This window comes from Hypanus sabinus, chromosome 21, assembly GCF_030144855.1.
Source record: "Hypanus sabinus isolate sHypSab1 chromosome 21, sHypSab1.hap1, whole genome shotgun sequence".
NCBI classification, from domain to species: Eukaryota; Metazoa; Chordata; class Chondrichthyes; order Myliobatiformes; family Dasyatidae; genus Hypanus; species Hypanus sabinus.
The window spans coordinates 39,575,403-39,594,367 of NC_082726.1; the positions used below are offsets into that span (position 1 = coordinate 39,575,403).

The 18,965-nt window shown below is 40.8% G+C and overlaps 1 protein-coding gene across 7 annotated transcripts in view; it reads right to left on the reverse strand.

Moving 5' to 3' along the window:
- Positions 1 to 14,663, reverse strand: part of LOC132378980 (tyrosine-protein phosphatase non-receptor type 13-like) — a 411,889-nt gene extending 397,226 nt beyond the window's left edge. For 5 of the 7 annotated variants that reach the window (XR_009507250.1, XR_009507249.1, XM_059946390.1 and 2 more), the window contains exon 1: positions 14,385 to 14,662. The gene's annotated coding sequence lies outside the window, so the exon portion shown is untranslated. Of the gene's footprint in view, positions 1 to 14,384 lie in introns of all 7 variants that reach the window. The other 2 variants (XR_009507251.1, XM_059946391.1) reach the window with 1 other exon arrangement.
- Between the last annotated feature and the right edge of the window lie 4,302 nt (positions 14,664 to 18,965).

The following is an 18,965-nucleotide window of genomic DNA, read 5'->3' on the forward strand; positions in this document are numbered from 1 at the left end:
ATACAGCTGTAGAAACTTGTAAGAGTCTTTGGAGACATAACAAATCTCCTCAAACTTGAACAGTCCTTTCCACCACTGAACCTTCAATGAGGCCTGGTGTCTGTTCTCCCAACTTCCCTTTCCCGAAGTCCACTATCAATTCCATGGTCCTGCTGACACTGAGAGCAAGGTAGTTGTGCAACACTACTCAACCAGCTGATCCATCTTGCTCTTATGCAGTCCCTTGGTACATCTGAAAGTTTATCAATGATATCATCTGTGAATCTATAAATGGAATTTCAACTGTGCTTTGCAAATGTAGAGTACAGCAGAGCAGATTTGGTGCCCAAGTGTTGGGCACCTAGCTACACACAGGCAGATAAAGGACTGAACAGGACGTTTACAAGGATGTTGCTGGGACTTGAAAAACTGGGTTACAGAGAAAGGTTGAATAGGTTAGGACTTTATTCCCTGGAGTGTAGAATAATGAGGGGAGACCTGATAGAGGTATATAAAATTATGATGGGTATAGATAGAGTGAATGCAAGCAGGCACTGAGGCTAGGGAAGAAAAAAAAAATCAGAGGACATGGGTTAAGGGTAAAGGGGGAAAAGTTTAAAGGGAACATGTGGGGGGTGATTCTTCACACAGAGAGTGGTGGAAGTGTGGAATGAGCTGCCAGATGAAGTGGTAAATGCGGGCTCACTTTTAACATTTAAGAAAAACTTGGACAGGTACATGGATGAGAGGTGTATGGAGGAATATGGGCCGGGTGCAGGTCAGTGGGACTAGGCAGAAAAATGGTTCGGCACAGCCAAGAAGGGCGAAAAGGCCTGTTTCTGTGCTGTAATGTTCTATGGTTCTTCTATGGTTCTAAGAGTGGGCTGATATAATTTCACTCCTGATGTTTTGTTGACAATGAAAATTAATTGATTGGCTTTATGAACTATGCTTCTTTTCATTTCAGAAACTGATGGAAACATTTGTCAAGGAAATGAGTCACTGCTGTAAATATGTGATGAGTCAGTCAGGGTCTGTGAAGTGAACAACCTTGCAATACATTCTTGGGTATGTTTCAGGATATCATCAAAGTTCGGAAGTTTAGAGTAAGTTTATTTTCAGTATGTACTGTATACCATATACAACCTTGACATTCATCTTCTTGGAGGCACATACAAGAAAACAAAGAAATACAACAGAATCACGAGAAATCCCATATAACAAAGACTGTCAAACATCCACCATGCAAAAGAGAACAAATTGTGCAAATAATTTTTAAAAAGTAAACAAATAATACCATAGAATATGAGCTGCGGAGTCCCCGAAAGTGAGTCCAAAATTACAGGCTGCAGATTTCAGCAATAGTGTTCATTTTGGTATGATGGCAGAATATAGTATTAATGGTAAGACTCTTGGCAGTGTGAAGGATCAGAGGGATCTTGGAGTTCAAGTCCATGGGACACTCAAAGCTGCTGCGCAGGTTGACTGTGTGGTTAAGAAGGCGTGCTGTGCATTGGCCTTCATCAACCATGGGATTGAGTTCAAGAGCCGAGAGGTAATGCTACAGCTATAAAGGACCTTGGTCAAACTCTGCTTGGGGGACTGTGCTCAGTTCTGGTCACCACACTACAGGAAGGATGTAGCAATTATAGAAAGGGTGCAGAGGAGACTTACAAGGATGTTGCCTAAATTTGGGAGCATATCTTAAGAGAATAGATTGAGTGAACTTGGCCTTTTCTCCTTGGAGCGACAAAGGATGAGAGGTGACCTGATAAAGGTGTGTAAGATGATGAGAGGCACTGACTGTGTGGATAGCCAGAGGCTTTTTCCCAGGGCTGAAATGGCTAACATGAGAATGCACAGTTTTAAGTAGTTTTAAGTTTTAAGTTTTAAGCTTGAAGTAGGTACAGAGGAGATGACTGGGGTAAGTTTTTATTCAGAGAGTGGTGAGTGCGTGGAATGGGCTGCCAGTGATAGTGGTGGAGGCAGATACAATAGGGTCTTTTAAGAGACTCTTGGATAGGTAGCTTAGAAAAGTAGTGGGCAATGGGTAACCCTAGGTAATTTCTAAAGTAAGTACATGTTTGACACAGTATTGTGGGCCAAAGGGCCTGTATTGTGCTTTTGGTTTTCTATGTTTCTAAGAGGAGAATATCTCATAGAATATCCAGAATTCCTTTCAGAGTCATGGATTCCTTTAGATATTTAGGTGTTACAATTACTAAAAAATATAAAGATCTTTATAAAGCTAATTTTGTTCCTTTGGTGGATTCTATGAGGTATTTATTTAGTAGATGGAATCCACTTACATTTTCACTCGTTGGTCGCATCCATGCAGTCAAAATGATGATTTTACCAATTTTTATATTTATTTCAGAATATCCCTTTTTTTTACTAAGAAGTTTTTTGATCCAATTGATTCTATTATTTCATCATTTGTTTGAAATAATAAAAGACCAAGAATTAGTAAATATCACTTACAAAAATTAACAAAAGGATGGAGGTCTTGCCTTGCCTAATTTAAGAATGTGTTACTAGGCTGTCAATGTGCGATATATGTCCCTTTGGTTACACTGGGTTGATAAGAACGATCGGCCAATTTGGATAGACTTGGAGCTGAAAGCTGTGGAACAGTTTTATTTAACCTCATTATTGGGAGCTGCCTTACCTGTACAATTAGTTAAAGTTGCTAATTTAAATTTATATCCTGTGATTAAGCATTCTTTACAAATTTGGAAAGCAAACACAAGGAAATCTGCAGATGCTGGAAATTCAAGCCACACACACAAAAAAATTGCTGGTGGAAAGCAGCAGGCCAGGCAGCATCTATAGGAAGAAGCACTGTCGACGTTTCAAACCGTAACCCTTCACTATAGGAAGAAGCACTGTCAACATTTTGGGCCAAGACCCTTCAAAGCACTGTCGACATATCGGGCCGAGACCCTTCGAACATCGACAGTGCTTCTTCCTATAGATGCTGCCTGGCCTGCTGCGTACCACAAGCATTTTTTTTTTGTGCATTGTTTACAAATTTGGCTCCAGTTTTGTAATTTTTTTAACATCAAAAAATTTAAACTTTTTAGTTTAATTTATCGAAATTACTTTTTTAAGCCTTCATTGAGTGATCCAATTGGAAGAATAGAGGCATTAATTCTTTTTTGGATTTATTTGAAGAAGATAGACTGATGTCTTTTGAGCAATTAGTTGATAAATATTCTCTTTCATACTCACACTTTTTACAATACCTTCAAGTTAGACATTTCTTGTAAAAACATTTAAGCAATTTTCCTCACATATCGGATGCCAACCTGTTAGATATTATTACGAGTATGAACACTTTGATGAAGGGTCCCATTGGAAGAATTTATAATTTACTATTACAATGGGATAAGTGTCCTTTATTTAAGATTAAACAAGATTGGGAAAAGGAACTTAATTTGATTTTTGTGGTGGAGGACTGGTCGCAGATTCTAAAGCTTGTTAACGCTTCTTTGATCTGTGCTAGTCATTCACTGATTCAATTCAAAATTGTACACCATTACTATTTGACGAAGGAGAGATTGTCTAAAATATTTCCTAATGTTGATAATTATTGTGACAGATGTAAAACTGAGACAGCTACATTGACACGAGTTTTGGTCCTGTTCTATATTGGAACAGTTCTGGAAGTCAGTTTTTTCTACAATTTCTAAAGCACTAAAAACTAATTTACAACCTAATAAATTAACTGTGCTTTTTGGAATAATTCCTCAAAATATCCACAGTATCTCTTTGTCTGACCAACATGTGATTGCATTTGTCACATTGATAGCTAGGAGGGCCATTCTGTTGAAGTGGAAGGATGCGTCGGCTCCCACTTTGTCACAGTGGTTCTCTCAAGTGATGCTATGTCTTGGTTTGGAGAAAATTAGAAGTCGAACTTTTGAACCTATGCTTGACTTTGAGAAAAGATGGGGTTCATTTGCTTCCTATTATCATTTGAGTTAATTGATAGATTTCCTTCATGATCTAATTGTAAATTTTTGTATATATTTTTATTACTAGTGATTTAATGTTTATCCTTTTTTTAAGAAGCTTTTTGTATGACACATGTCTTCGGGGTTGAACACCTAATGGATTTTTTTTTCCACTTTCTTTTCCTTTAGTAGGGTTTTTTTTCTTTTTCTCACAAAAACGTTTTCAATCTTTTAATATGAATGTCTTTCATTTTCTTTAAGGCATTGTAAGTGATGTTTACTTCGATGTACTCTTGTTAATCTTGGATTGACAATAAAAAGATTTGAAAAGAAAGAAAGAATAACCAGTAGTTTTGTGAGCTGCCCACAAAACATCGCCGTGTATCACCAGCGCCATCTTGGATCATTGGCAAGACAAAGTTTTTTACCCAATCAATCAACCTAACCGTAGGTGCCAGAATTCTGAACTTTTAAGGATTTTTATTCGGAATTGGTAACTCTGATTCCCTTTCCACATCCACCAAGTGTTTCCAGCATTTTTCTGTATATAATGTATTTTTATTGAAGGTCCTTCACCCATCCTGCTCCATCTGCATTACACAGCTCTCTGAGAATAAAGCTTCACAGTGAGGCCTGTGAGTCACTTCTCATATCATGGGAGTCACCTATGAGCAAAGGCAGGCATCAGTGATGAAATTCCTCTCCACTTCAATATGCCAGCACAACTCTGATAGATAGATGGAAAAGGGTGTTTGAAGATCACAACCTTTGACTGGCAACACTGGGCTAAGCCCCGAGAGCTTTAGAGAGACCAGGACCACCAGCAGCAGGCAATTGAAGATACCACCCAGTGCTGTCTCTGAAAAATGCTCCTTCAAAATTTACAGCAAGGATAAGCAAACCAACATCAGTCCCCTCTTCCACAGGGTGACATTATCAATATTGAAGGACAAATTACTCTTACTCAGATACACTGGCTCAGTTGTGTCATTTGAGTTTTTGATACCAGACTCTCAAAACTGATCCAACTATTTCATGGGAGAAGGTGACCTAGTTGGACAGAGGAAAAGATTCAAAGCTTCATTGGAAAAGGCTAGAACATCTGCACTGAATTCCTGACCTTTGGCAGCAGAAGGCTGAGCCAACAGCAGGCAGTGATGAAATATCCAGTCCATGGATCAGGAGCATGCAGAGGGCTTGCATAAATGGTACAAAGGATCAGAATCACATTTATTATCACTGACGTATGTTGTGAGATGTGTTGTTTTGTGGCAGCAGTACAGTGCAAGACATAAAAAAGTTGCCATACAATAAGAAATAAATGTTTAAAAAATCAGAAAAAAGGAACAGTGGAGTAATATTCATGAGCTCATGGACCATTTGGAAATCTGATGAAAAAGGGAAAGAAGATGTTCCTAAAATGTTGAGTATGCGACTTAATGACCTCATAACCTTAGAACCCAGTGAAACAAGGAGAACTGGATTTCACAATTTACCCACCATGCACCTCCTGTCACATCTTTGGGAGGGTCTGCAGTTCCCCCATTGGCCTCATTAGTCACCTCAGAACCCATAGAAACAGAGTGGAAACAGCTCTACCTCAATTCCAATGGACTGCCTGAGATAACAACTTAAAGGCCAATCTCATCACTCATCTTCTGCGCACTTTGTGTTTACCAATTTTACAGTATTTGCAAGATCCTTTAAATATCTTGAACTCTTGCAAGTTCATTGCAAGTTCAGAACCAAATGGGTACCAGCCCTCCCTATAGATAAGGATTGAGTGCTTCAGATGTGCATACCATATCAGTATCATAAAGATAAGACATCAAGAAATGCTCTCTCACAGAAATGGACTGAGCAAAGATCAACACAGCCAGGTACATTTCTTTATTATCTGCTTGCTCAGATACCTAGCCCAAGGAAAGTAATGGTTAGGGAGAATAAAATCAAATGTTTTAATATATTCCTTACAGCTATACATTTCATAGGGTAAATGACAAGAGATTTGCATTTATGCAGCATGACCTCAGGACACAATGAAATATCTTTGAAGTGTAGTCACAGTTTGAACATAAAATGGTATATTCTAGTGAATGGTATTTATTATGAATATCCCCCCCCCCCCCCACGGTGTTTCTGATATAACTACATAAGCATAGCATGACTATGACTTATAACGGATTAAAATTAATATAATTGACAGTGGCGTATCAAACTTCTTAAGGAAAAGTCATATTAAAAAAAAATAATGCATGGGCAAATAATATAGTGAAAGCATTTCCTGTGGCATGTATTTGGTCATATGTAGGACTTACTTAGAAAGTAACATTGAGGATAGAAGGGGGCCACCTACACACTCATTGTGCATGCTGTCAGAGTGCATGAAGCATTTCTGTAACTCCAGCTCATCACTTTCTTTCTATTTGTTATTTAAAATAAACTTACTGATTACTAAAACATGATTTCTTTTTAGAAGGTCCCAGCGTGTGGCATGAGCCAAACAATGCATACAAGAGGCAGAGTACTGCATAAGGTCCACTGAATCAGAGGAATAGCAAGAGGCCATTCAGCCTCCTAAGCCTGCATTACCATTGGTGAGTGCCAACACAATTCTTGTTAATGCCTTAGTTGGCTATCCTGTTGAATTTAAATCAGTCACTCTTAGTCTCGTATTGCCCTGGTTTCAATGGCTTTTAGAGAACCAAGTCCAAATGTTTTATTAATGAGAGTACTCATTGTCCATCCCTCATTGAGTTTGGGAAGGTTTGTCAGCTAACTTTTTGACTCATTGTCATCCATGGGATGAAGATTCTTTTGAGTGGTTCAAGAGACTTGGCCAGTCACAATGAAGAATGAAGTCCCCTTTGTGTAACATGGAAGGTAACTAAGAAAGGAGGTATACACATGTGTTCATTATGATGCCCTTCCGAAATGGTAGTGGTCATAAGTTCAGTCAGTGCAATGGGACTAGTCTTTTCTACAGTGCATTTTGGTGATAGCACACACTGTACCTATGGCAGAAGCTGACCAAAAAGAACAAAAGTTTAACATTGAGGATGGGATGTCAACCAAGGAGACTGCTTTGTGCTGTTGGCACTTGAGCTACTTGAAATATAGAGGAACTGCAATCATCTAGAAAAATGGAACAGATTGCATTACACTCCCAAAGTGTAAATGGGTTGAAAGGCTTTGCTGAACTAGCAGGTTAATCATTCTCCACTGATACGGACAACATTGGCTTTTGTCCGCCCTGTTGGGTGTGGTCTTTCATTGATTCTATTGTATTTCTTGTACTTACTGCGATTGCTCACAAGAAAATGGATTTCAAGATTGTGTTCAATCACAAACAAGAGAAAATCTGCAAATGCTGGAAATCCTAACAACACCTTCTAAATGCTGGAGGAACTCAGCAGGCCAAGCAGCATCAATGGAAAAGAATTCAGTCAATGTGTCAGGCCAAGACTTTTCATTAGTCCAGTCCAAAAGGGTCTCAGACCGAAACATTGACAGTACTCTCTTCCATAGATGCTGCCTGGCCTCCTGAGTTCCTCTAGAAGTTTGTGTCTGTTGGTCAGGGTTGTGTTTGTACTTTATTAATAAATTTACTTTGAACTTTTTGCCAAGGTACCTAGGTACCCTGATATGTTTCTGGTCTATAATTAATAGAAAAAAATTTGACAATATTAAAAAGCTATTTATGTCAGTGAGCAAACACGAGGAAATCTGCAGATGCTGGAAACTCAAACAACACACACAAAGTGCTGGTGGAACACAGCAGGCCAGGCAGCATCTATAAGGAGAAGCACTGACAACGTTTCGGGCCGAGACCCTTCCGAGATGTGTCCTGACGAAGGGTCTCGGCCCGAAACATTGACAGTGCTTCTCCTTATAAATGCTGCCTGGCCTGCTGTGTTCCACCAGCATTTTGTGTGTTATGTCAGTGAGTGATGGTTAAACTCTTTTGATGGAGATAGTCAGGCAAAAATAGATAGTTAATAAACAAGGCAGTGAAATGTTTTTTAAGATGGATGGGAATGGGGAGTTGATGCTAAAATCATATCAGCGTTGATATATCAACAATCATATCAACAGTGGAGTGAGCTCAAACAAGTGGCCAATTCTTACGGGCATGCACGTGTTCATTATTTATATTTATCAGCCACAATCAGAACTTTTCCATGTATTTGTGTCAGTGTGAACTGCCTTATGTCCTTTTCTGAAGAATTCCAGGAGGAAAGCTCAGGTGTAGATATTCGTGGGCTATCTTGTCCACAAAAATCTTCTTCTGTGTTCTGTATGACAACAGCCAATGCATTATTTCTAGGCACATTGATGTAAAGCATCGTCCAGTTGCGTCACAGCCTCTGATGGGTGTTGCAGTGTACAGGAATGCAAGAGGCTACCCAGTGCAGTGAACTCAATCAGTTCCACCATGGGTAAACCTTTCCACACCATCTTGTTATTTCATGCTCATTATTTCATGCTATTTATTTATATCTGTATTTTCACAATTTGGTGTCCATTGGTCATGATTAGTTACTATTCTATAGATCTGTTAAGTATGCCCGCAGAAAAAGAATCTCGGGGTTGTATGTGGTGATATGTATGTACTCTGGTAATAAATCTTACTTTGAACTTTGAGGACATCTACAAGAGACAATGTCTCAGGAAGGTGCCATCATCATTCGGGTCTTCCATCATTCAACTCATGTCTTCTTCTCAATGGTGCCGTCAAGCAGGAGGTACAGGGGACTGAAGATCCACACCTCAAAGTTCAACAACTCCTCTTACCCTACTGCCGTCAAAACTGAACTGACAGACCTTGAAACTTCCTCAGACCTTTTTCTCTTTCTCTCTCAGCATGTTCATTTTGTTGTTTATTTTACTTGTGCAAGTCAAGTATAATTTATGTTAAGTGTACGTTAACCTATGATTGTCCACATCTCATAATGCAATGTGCTGCTGCTACCTAAGCTATTTTTCACAGCATTTATACCCTGTGTATCTATGCTCATAACAATAACTTGAACTTGAATCATACAGAAAAGAAATGGACCTTAGATAAGCATGTTGTTCCTGATGCCCATTGATATTAATGCCATTTACCTGTGTTAGGCCTAATGTCACTCTATACCTTTATAATGCAAGTATAATTTGGCAAAGATAAAGGCTAAAAATTCGTAATTAGACTCTTTTAATGGAGATGGTCAGACAAAAGTAATGGTTTCTTGTTAAGCCAGGTGTGCGGAGAAGAAGCTGCTTCAGTTTTATCAAGGGTCCTTCAGGCTGTCTGCCCTGGGGTACCATAGAAATCACTCTCACTGCACCTTCAAAATTGCACTCTTCAGTCCATTAACATGATGAGGCTTGGAGATCAGTGATCTTGATGGAATTTCAATGGAGCATGATATGAGTAAGTTTGGTGTTGACACCCATCAGTTACCTTTTATCATTTAGTGATGATCACAGGGAGACATGAAGGACACTGGCTGGATGTGATTCATCCTGCATTTTATGTTGTCATAGCCGGGGGTGGTAGTGAGGATGAGCCCCCACTACCTATTAAATGCTCCTAATGGCAAGCAACTCAAGGCCTCTGACAACAAAGTCCAGCTCCCGGCCTTCAAGTGAGCTACTAAACCCAGCGGGACTGCTTCTACCGACAAGAGAAGGGGCAAAGGTGGGTTTACTGGTGCCTTAAAACCAGTCACTTTGGGAAGATGGGGCTTGACCGCAATAGCTGGCAACACACCTAGAAGTAAAACTCTAATCTCAAACCTCCATTGCCCTGCAGCTATACCCACTCATCAGGAAGGTGTCAGGAGTATACTTCGAGGCAAAATTCAGAGGTGGAAACCCTAAGGTAGTCCTACATTGAGTTCAACACTGACTGGCAACTCCTGCGATGCCTCTGCTGCCAGACTGTATCGATCTCTGCCGTTCCTTTGGATTCATCAGCTATGTGGAGAGGGGCAGCCTGCTGCATAGGCAACAACTTGCTCTCCATAATGTACCACCCTGGCTTACATAGACAGCTAAGACACAACATTCAAGGGAGGGCCGACTGCTGCATTTTACGTTCAGGACATATCTGGGCAAATTCCATTCAATTAGATAGATTCCAAGGTTTGCAGTAACACTGAGAAGGTTTGGACAGAGGTACTGCGAGTTTTGGAGCAAGCCTTCAGCATTACCATTATCATATTTGAATGAAAACCCATCAGGCTGAAACATTAACTGTTTTTCTCTCCTCATAATTGAATGCTTGATGCTGGGCATGGGATAAAGGGCCTCTTTCCAAGTTGTATGACTCTGAGATGCTACAGGATCTTTGAGTAGAATTGATTTATTTCACAGTTGTTGCACCTTTTCATTACAATTTAATATACTGCCTTCATGTTGTTGTGATCCAATGTATCTGCTATAACCAACACTCTCAGATGCTTAGTAATATCATATAGGCAGAAAAAAATTGAGGCAAAAACTGGCTGCTGTGAATATGGGACCTCAGAAGGAGGCTTGGATAAATTACACTCATTTTTTTTTCCAGGTGAAAATCTTTGAAATTTCTTCAGCATTTTAAATGATGTCTATACCATTCAGAACTGGTTATGACAGTGCTTTGATCTGATCCACTGATTGTGGGGTTGCTTAATTCTGTTTAGTTTTGCAAACTTTTGAATGAATAGAAAAGTGATTTCTAATTTCCATTTTGAACATCAAGTGCCCTTGATTTTGTTTTCCATAATAGGAGGCAGTAATTTCCGCACTACTACTTCATCAAATCTTGTTGAATCAGATTACTCTCCCTCAATATTTGATATCAAAATGTACCTTTCATAGAGAGCAAGGATGGATGTTCAAATATAACCTGCTGAGAAATCCATTACCTTAGAAATAAAGAGCTTCCTTGGCCAGATTCTTAAGAAACTGTTTAGCTGACAAAAGGCCAGGGATTAAATGGCCAATGGATGTGAGGCTTTTTCACATGTAGTCTAATATACAGGTGTACCGCCCCCCCCCCCCTTTACAAAGGTAGGGCGTTCCTATGAAACCTTTCTTAAGCCAAGGTGGTGTAAAATGAAGAACCATTCATTTATATGGGAAAAATTTTTGTAAAAGCGAAAACAGGTTACTAATGTAGGTCTTTTGTAAAAGTGAAGTGGCGTAAAGCGAACATTCATAAAGCGGGGGGGGCACCCGTTTTGTCTGAGTGAGTCTGCCTCGACAGGCAGGCCCTGTAGCCTGGGCTCTATTAGCTCTAAATTACAGTGGAGTGCAGGAGTTAAGGATTTCACAGTTCTTCCACAACTATTTCAACCAGGATATCAGGGACACAGGAAATTCTGCAAATACTGGTAATCCAGAATAACACACACAAAATGCTGGAGGAACTCAGCAGGTCAGGGAGCATCTATGGAGAGGAATAAAGTGAAGTAGAGACCTGAAGAAGGGTCTCGTCCTGAAACATCAACTCTCTATTCCTTTCCATAGATGGTACCTGACCTGCTACGATCCTTTGGTATTTTGCATGTATTATTCTGGATATCAGGGATTCTACCTGGGGTATTTTGTCTGTGCCACTGTGTGTGTGCTTGAGTGTTTATAAAAAAGATGGAAAGTCATCGACTAGGACAGCCAAGTGATAAAACATCACTTGGGCAAGATTTTGAGAGGGTAGCTAACTTTGTGGAATCATACCCCAACACTTTAGTACTTTTGCTGGGAAGAACTAACCTAGCATGTGTGGAGTTTGTATACAAAGAGCTGTAAACCAAGAAAAATTCTGCGAATGCTTTAATGAATTATATATCATTTCATCTCTCAGTAAACCTTTTCAAAGAACAAAATCACTTTGCACTTGATTGCCTGGAACATAGTTGGAATATTAGTTGTGCTTACTGAACAAGGCAATGGTGCATTTAACATAGGCATCTATAGTTAGAGAGGCATCACTTGTGAAAAGTAAACCAGATATAACACCCACACCTTAACTGGCTGCATCATTGCCTGGTATGGAAACAACAATGCCCAGGAACAGAAAAGTCTACATAAAATGATGGTACAGCCTAGTCCATCACAGTTAAAGCCCTCTCCACCATTGTGAACATCTACAAGAAAGCAGCATCCTTCATCGAGCCCGCCCCACCACACCATCCAGGCCATGCATGCTCTCTTCTCACTACTGCCATCAAGTAGGAGGTGTAGGAGCCTTAGATCCCACAGCACCAGGTTCAAGAACAGTTCTTACACTACAGAAGATGCTCCCATCCTTTTTTATGCCATGGCACCTTACCATTAACCAAGGGGTCCATGGACCCGAGATTGGGAACCCCTGCCCTACATCCATCATGCTCCTAAACAGCATGAATAACTTCACTCACCTCAACTCTGAACTGATTCCACAACCTGTGGATTCACTTTCAAAGACATGTTCTTAATGTTATTCACTTATTTTGTTTGCACAATTTGTTTGCTTTTACACATTAGCCATTTGTCACTGCTTATGTATAGTTTCTCATAAATCCAGTTGTATTTCTTTATTTTCCTGCAAGAACATGACTCTCAAGGTAGTATATGGTGGCAAATGTATTTTAATAATAAATTTTAACTTGACTTTGAATTTGACCTTTGAACTGAATCACATATCTGTTTCTCTTTCTACCGATGCTGCCTCTTTCTGTTTTAATTTCAGAATACAGTCACTGATGGTAAGAGGCGTTCCCCAGTTTACAAATACCCGTACATAGAAACAAGTGGTTGGGAAACTGGCGGGATGGATTTGCCGGCCGTTGTGAGACTGCAGTCACCGCTGCCATGTTGGAACTTGGCTCGTGACCACAATCCCAACCTACAAACTGTCTGGAGTTACAAACAGTTCACAAATCCAGAAGCCTATCATAACCCGGGTACTGTGGTCCCTAATTATGCACAGCAGCATAAGAAGCTGCAGGGAGTTGTGGACTCAGACCAAAACATTTCTGGTATCTCTGGTACATCCCTCCGTACCATCACATCGGAGGCACTGCCTCAAGAAGGCAACATCCATCATTATAGACCTCCTCCATCCAGACTTTGGCAGCTTTTTGGAGCTACCATTGAAAAGGAGGGTCAGCAGTCTGAAGTCCCACATTAGCAGGTTCAAGGACAGTTACTTCCTTGAAACCATTTGTGTCTTGAACCAACGCTCACCACCTCTTCAGTCAAGCAAAATTATGACCACCTTGCACTTCAATGGACTTGTGATCATTCTTGTATAATTTAGTATAATTTTTGTTAAATTTATATTTTTCTCATGAATGCTGTTTCTTCATGCTGGTGCAAGTAAGTTCTTCATTTCATATGATAATAAATTTGACTTTTGATTTTTTTTATATAACCTTTTACAGTCACTGACCAGCCTGTTACGTTTTGCCTTCAACTCCAACAGGAGGTTTGTGTATTTATTTTCCAGTGCTAAGGGGAACCAAATGAAACAAGCCTGTTTTGGCTTGAAAAGTGCCCACTCTTTTTCAGCACCAATACTCTTTTACGGACAGTTAACAGGTCCCTCCCAGTCCAGGCCCAGCTACTCACACCTAGTTCCTAGAGTTTTAGAAACTGCACTGAGTAATTTCAAGATTGTAAAGTAACAGAAATCTCACACTGATGCATGCATCAAAACTAGCAACAAAAGCCGCTTTCTAGGGTGGCTAATCCTGTTCAAGCATCACTCCAGTTTCAGAGTTCTACACTGCTGCCTTTGTGCGACTCCAGTCACCCCGACGTGATGCCGGAGACACAACAGAGTGCAGGTGCCGCAATACGAAAAGACGAGTAATCTGCTGAAGGAACTCAGCGGGTCGAGCAGCAGCGATGGGGAGAAAAGAAAGACGTCTTGGGTTGAAATACTGCATCAGGGCTCAATCATTCACTGACCCTATTCTGCCTTTAAGATTGGACATATATGCGAATGCGATTGATGCAGCGAATTCGAGAGTGTACACACACACACACACACACACACACACACACACACACACACACACACACACACACACACACACACACACACACACACACACACACACACACACACACACACACTCTCTCAGAGGACGACCAATTCCCATATACAAAGTCGACTTTCCTAACTTCAGCTGCCAAAGCTCGCACACACACAATGCACTATTTGACATTTTTCCTCTACCGTCTGGTTGCTAGTTAGGGAGTATGCTGTGAATTTCTTCTCTTGCCGAATAAAAGTTAGTTGGTAGTTGAACATGTTGCGGGCATTGTCTCACTCTGCCAGTCCTCACTCGCCCAGAACCGCTAGCCTCCCGAGATCTAAACGCTAGTTACCGCTAACAAATCCATCAAAATCTGCAGCAAAAAGATGGCGAGGAAAGGGCAGGAGGCTGCCCAGAATTACCACTGCTGGGGTAAGGAAGAAGGAGAAAGTCTTACCTGCGTTGCTAGCGCCCTCAGTGTAAACTCCGTACTCCGACGTGGTCAGCAAGGCGCTGGTCACGGCTGACCGATCCTGCTGCCCAGTGGTGCCCGGCAGGTGAAATTCCAGCGCTGGCGTTTCATCCTGAGCTCCCGGTGGTGTCCAATCTGCGGACGAATCTCCGCCGGGCGAATGGACTGACGATCAGAGTTAACTGTGTGACTTTATCGCGATCCCATTAGGAGAACTTGGAGCCATTCCATCGATTCGGCGTCCCTGAGCGATCCAGGCTGGTCTGGGCTGCGACGGCTCTGATCCAAGGGGAGGGAGGGGCCAGAAACCTAGGAGATGGAACGCTAAATTGTGTTGAAGTGCCAATGACTGAGAAACTGGGAGGAGCTTGTCAGCCAACCTGGCAAAGGTCGAAGGGAGTTTGTCAAACTTCCCAAGACTTTCGTTTCCCAGAGCGGTCGACGTGAGGAGTGAGGGATAATGTAAAATTATTGCTGAACTTGAGTCTTAACTGTTCTTTGGAGAAATCTGATCCGAGAGAATGCAACTTACTACTACAGAGCAGACAATTCGGTCCATCAAATCCATGAGCCGAGCATCCCCACCCCCCCCCCTCACCCCCCGCTTTTCCTTCGTTCCCTGTCGCCCCGCAACAGCCTTTGTCTCATATCAACAGACAATCTGCTGGAGCAACTCAGCGGGTCGAGCAGCACCTGTTGGGGACAGGAACTGTCGATGTTTCGGTTTAAATCCTGCATCAAGACTGAGGAGAGGTAACACGCACAGAGAAGAGTGGGAGATGTAAGACTAAAAGGGGCCAGAGGTGGTTGGTGGGCGGGAGAGGAGTGAAGGATGTCGGGTAGATGGTCGGGGTGGAAATGGGAGCCAAAATATAGGTGGGTGATATGAGGAAGCAGGCAACAAAAAAGGCAGATGGAACCAGAACACGATGGGGAGTGGATTATAAATAAGTGAAACTTGTGAGTGGATGAAAATGCAGATAAGCTGGAGGGGAGTGGGAAAGGGTGAAAATTAAGTGATGAGAAGGAGAGAGAGGGGAGGTGAGGACAGAACGGGAGCTGAGAATTATCTGAAGTGGGAAAATTCAATGTTCATACCATTGGGTCATAAACTACCAAAGGAACATGCAGACTCCACATGAACAGCACAGGAGTTCAGGACTAAACACTGGTCTTGACTGCTGAGAAGCAGCAGCTCTTCTAGCTGCATAATTGTGTCATTCTTTTCCTTGCCCTAAGTGCATATCACTGAGATCAGTTTTAGTTCCAGGGCTAAATGAGTCTTTTGAGAAAACAGGACATTCTGTGAACAGATCTATTTCTTCATCTCTCTGGTTCACGCTCTCACTTGGGAAATCGGTGTCCTTCCAGGAGAGACAATGTCCTTCTGACTTCTACTGCCACCCTTACTACCAGCTACCTGAGCAAAGCTATTGTGCCTCAACCACAAAACATAATTTGGAAGACCTTGAGACCAAGGGGGAAATGGTTGCAGTTTCAGTAAAAAAAAATTTGCCTGTGCAAATAACATTTGAGATTTCCGAGAGAAAGCAAACATAATTGAGCTGCTGACAGAGCATTAAGCAAGATGTCTTCCACCAGCTATGAGGAGACGAAGTTAGTTTTAGTTCTGATAACGATAACTAATGTTTACTGTAACAAACTAATGGCAAACAATTTTCCTTACTTTACAGTACGTTTTGCCACCTTGAGTGGGAGAGGGAGTGATGTTAGGGATGTATGGGGCAATCAAATGTGAATCAGAGCCTGCTGTTCAACCTGAGCTGGACAGGAAGTGAAAATCAAAAGAACTCTGTTTCTCTTCTCATATGGAAAGCCTGACTCACTGAATATATCCAGCATTTTTTTTCCAAAATTAAAGTAAAAGATATTATCAAATCAAGTATATGTTTTAACCATATACATACTACCTTCAGATTCATTTTCTTGCAGGCATTTATAAGGAAATAAAGAAATACAATAGAATTTATGAAAACTATACGGAGACAAAGACTGATCAACAACCATTAAGCTTAAGAAGACAAGTTTTGCAAATACAGGAATAATACTGAGAACATGAGTTGTAAAAAGTCCTTGAAAATGAGCCTACAGGTTGAGTTGTGTTAAGTACTGGTGAGAGATGTTATCCATGCTCGTTCAGTATTCTGATGGTTGTAGTGTAATATCTGTTCCTGAATCTGGTGGTGTGGGATCTAAGGCTTCTGTACCTTGTGTTTCTATCTGTGCTGGTCAGGACCTATACGTGAGAGTCAGATATAAGCTGTGGATGCGGGAAATCTAAGGTGAAAAAACCAGAAAACCATGGAAGCAAATTAGGTTGTAGTTGTAAAAGGTATTGGTGAGACCACACTCGGAGTACTGCATACAGTTTTTAATCCTTGGAAAATGGGAGATTAAGAGGTGACCTTATAGAGATATATAAAATCATGAGGGGTAGATAGGGTGAAAGCACATAGTATTTTTCCCAGGGAAGGAGAATTAAAAGCTAGGGAGCATCAGGTTAAGGTGGGAAATGAAAGATTATACAGGGACCTGAAGGTCAACTTCTTCTCCTTATGATGTATATATGGAATGAGCCGCCAGAGGAAATAATTGGAGCAGGTAACAACAAAATTTATAAGACGTTTGGATAGGTACTTGGATAAGAGAGGTTTAGAGGGAAATGGTCAAATGCAGGCAAATGTGACCAGCTTCATAGGCACCATGGTCAGCATGGACAAGTTGGGCTGAAGGGCCTGTTTTAATGCTGAATGACTGTATGACTAGTCAGTAGGTTAGCCAGCATCTGTGGAAAAAGGAACAGAATTTGTCAGGCATGCATCAAGATGAGCTGTACCGGGCAAGAGCAAGTCTTTTCCCTGCTTTTCTTCAAAGTTATTTCCAGCATTGAAGAAGTCACTCCACATGAGAATAGAAATGTTTGTGAATAATCAAGAACACAAGAAAACAGTAGCAGCAGTAAGCCCCAGGCCTCTCAAGCCTAATCATGGCTGATCTATATGGGCCTCAATCCTCTCCTGTGCCATTTATCACAACAGTCAATTCTTTCATCTTTCAAATAATTATCTATGCCCTCCTTTAAATATATCAAATGATCTGGCCTCTACCACCTTTGGGTCAGAGAATTCCAGAGATTTGCCACCCTCTGAGAGGAGTTATTCCTAAACTCCTCAGTTTTAAAAAAAAATGGACCTTTATTTTGTAAGTATATCTTCTTGTTAATGACTCAACCACTAGTGCAAAAAAAATCAGCATTTGCACTGTCAGGCCCCCTGAGATCTCGCATATTTGAATGTCATCTCTCATTCATCTAAACTCCAAGGAACACAGACCAAAACTGACTAATCTCCCTTAATAGGACAAGACTCTCATCCTAGAAAATAGCCTAGTGAATCTCCTTAGGACTGTCTCCAATGTGAGTGCATTGTTTTTAAGTAAGGGGTAAAATGCTGTTCATAATAATCCAAATTTGGCCACACCAACCAACTGCACAATTGAAAAAAAAAATGCCTCCCTGTTTTTATACTCCAATCCTTTTTCAATAAAATCAAAATTCAGCTTGTCTTCTTAGCTACTTGCTAAACCTGAAAACACATCCCGCTAAGCTGAGGGTCAGCTTCTAATCTGCCATTATAAGACTATTGAATGTATCTTGGTATGACATTTTGCACCGTACCATCTACCTGCAATGCACTTTCTTTGTCCTCTAACACTATTCTGCACTCTGTTCTTGTTATACCTTGTACTAACTCAATGTACTGTTGTAATAAGTTGATTTGTATGGATGGTATGTATGACAAATATTTCACCGTGCCTCAGTATATGTGACAAAAATAAAAACTAATAAGTCCAATGAACTTGCCTGTTAAGTTCTTTTATGATTCATGCATTGAATAGCAACATCCTTCAATCTTTGATCATTTGCAGCCTCTCTCCATTTAGACAATAATCTGTCCTATGATTCCTCGTACCAAAGTACAAGTCCCTACACTTCCCTTCATTAAACTCTGTTTATCTACTTTTCCTCCAGTCACTCAACCTATCTACATGCCATTGCAGAATAAGAATGTCCTCATCACAACACACACTGCCAGCTATTTTTTGTATCATCAGCAAACTTGTAAACTTTAATTTTATTACATCCTTTAGATCATTAATGTAAATAGTAAACCACTGAGGGCCAAGGACCAGACCTCCTGTCTGAAAGGGACCTATTATTCCAAGTCTTTATTTCTATGTGACAGCCAATTTTCAATCCATTGTAAACTTTCTCCAAGACGTTTGGAGATTCTTATATTTACCACAACATCTGGATTGAGCTGGATATGGAAAACAAAATGTAACTCTTTGGGTTTGCGTTGATAATGGCCCGATTAACTTCATGTCAGATGTTAATATTATACCTGGAAAGCAAAGTTATACTCTCAAAATGCTGGAGGAACTCAGCAGGCCAGGCAGCATCTAGGGAAAAGAGCAAGCAGTTGATGTTTTGGGCCGAGACCCCTCATCAGGAATTGATGGCTGAAGAGAGTTATTTGGTAGATA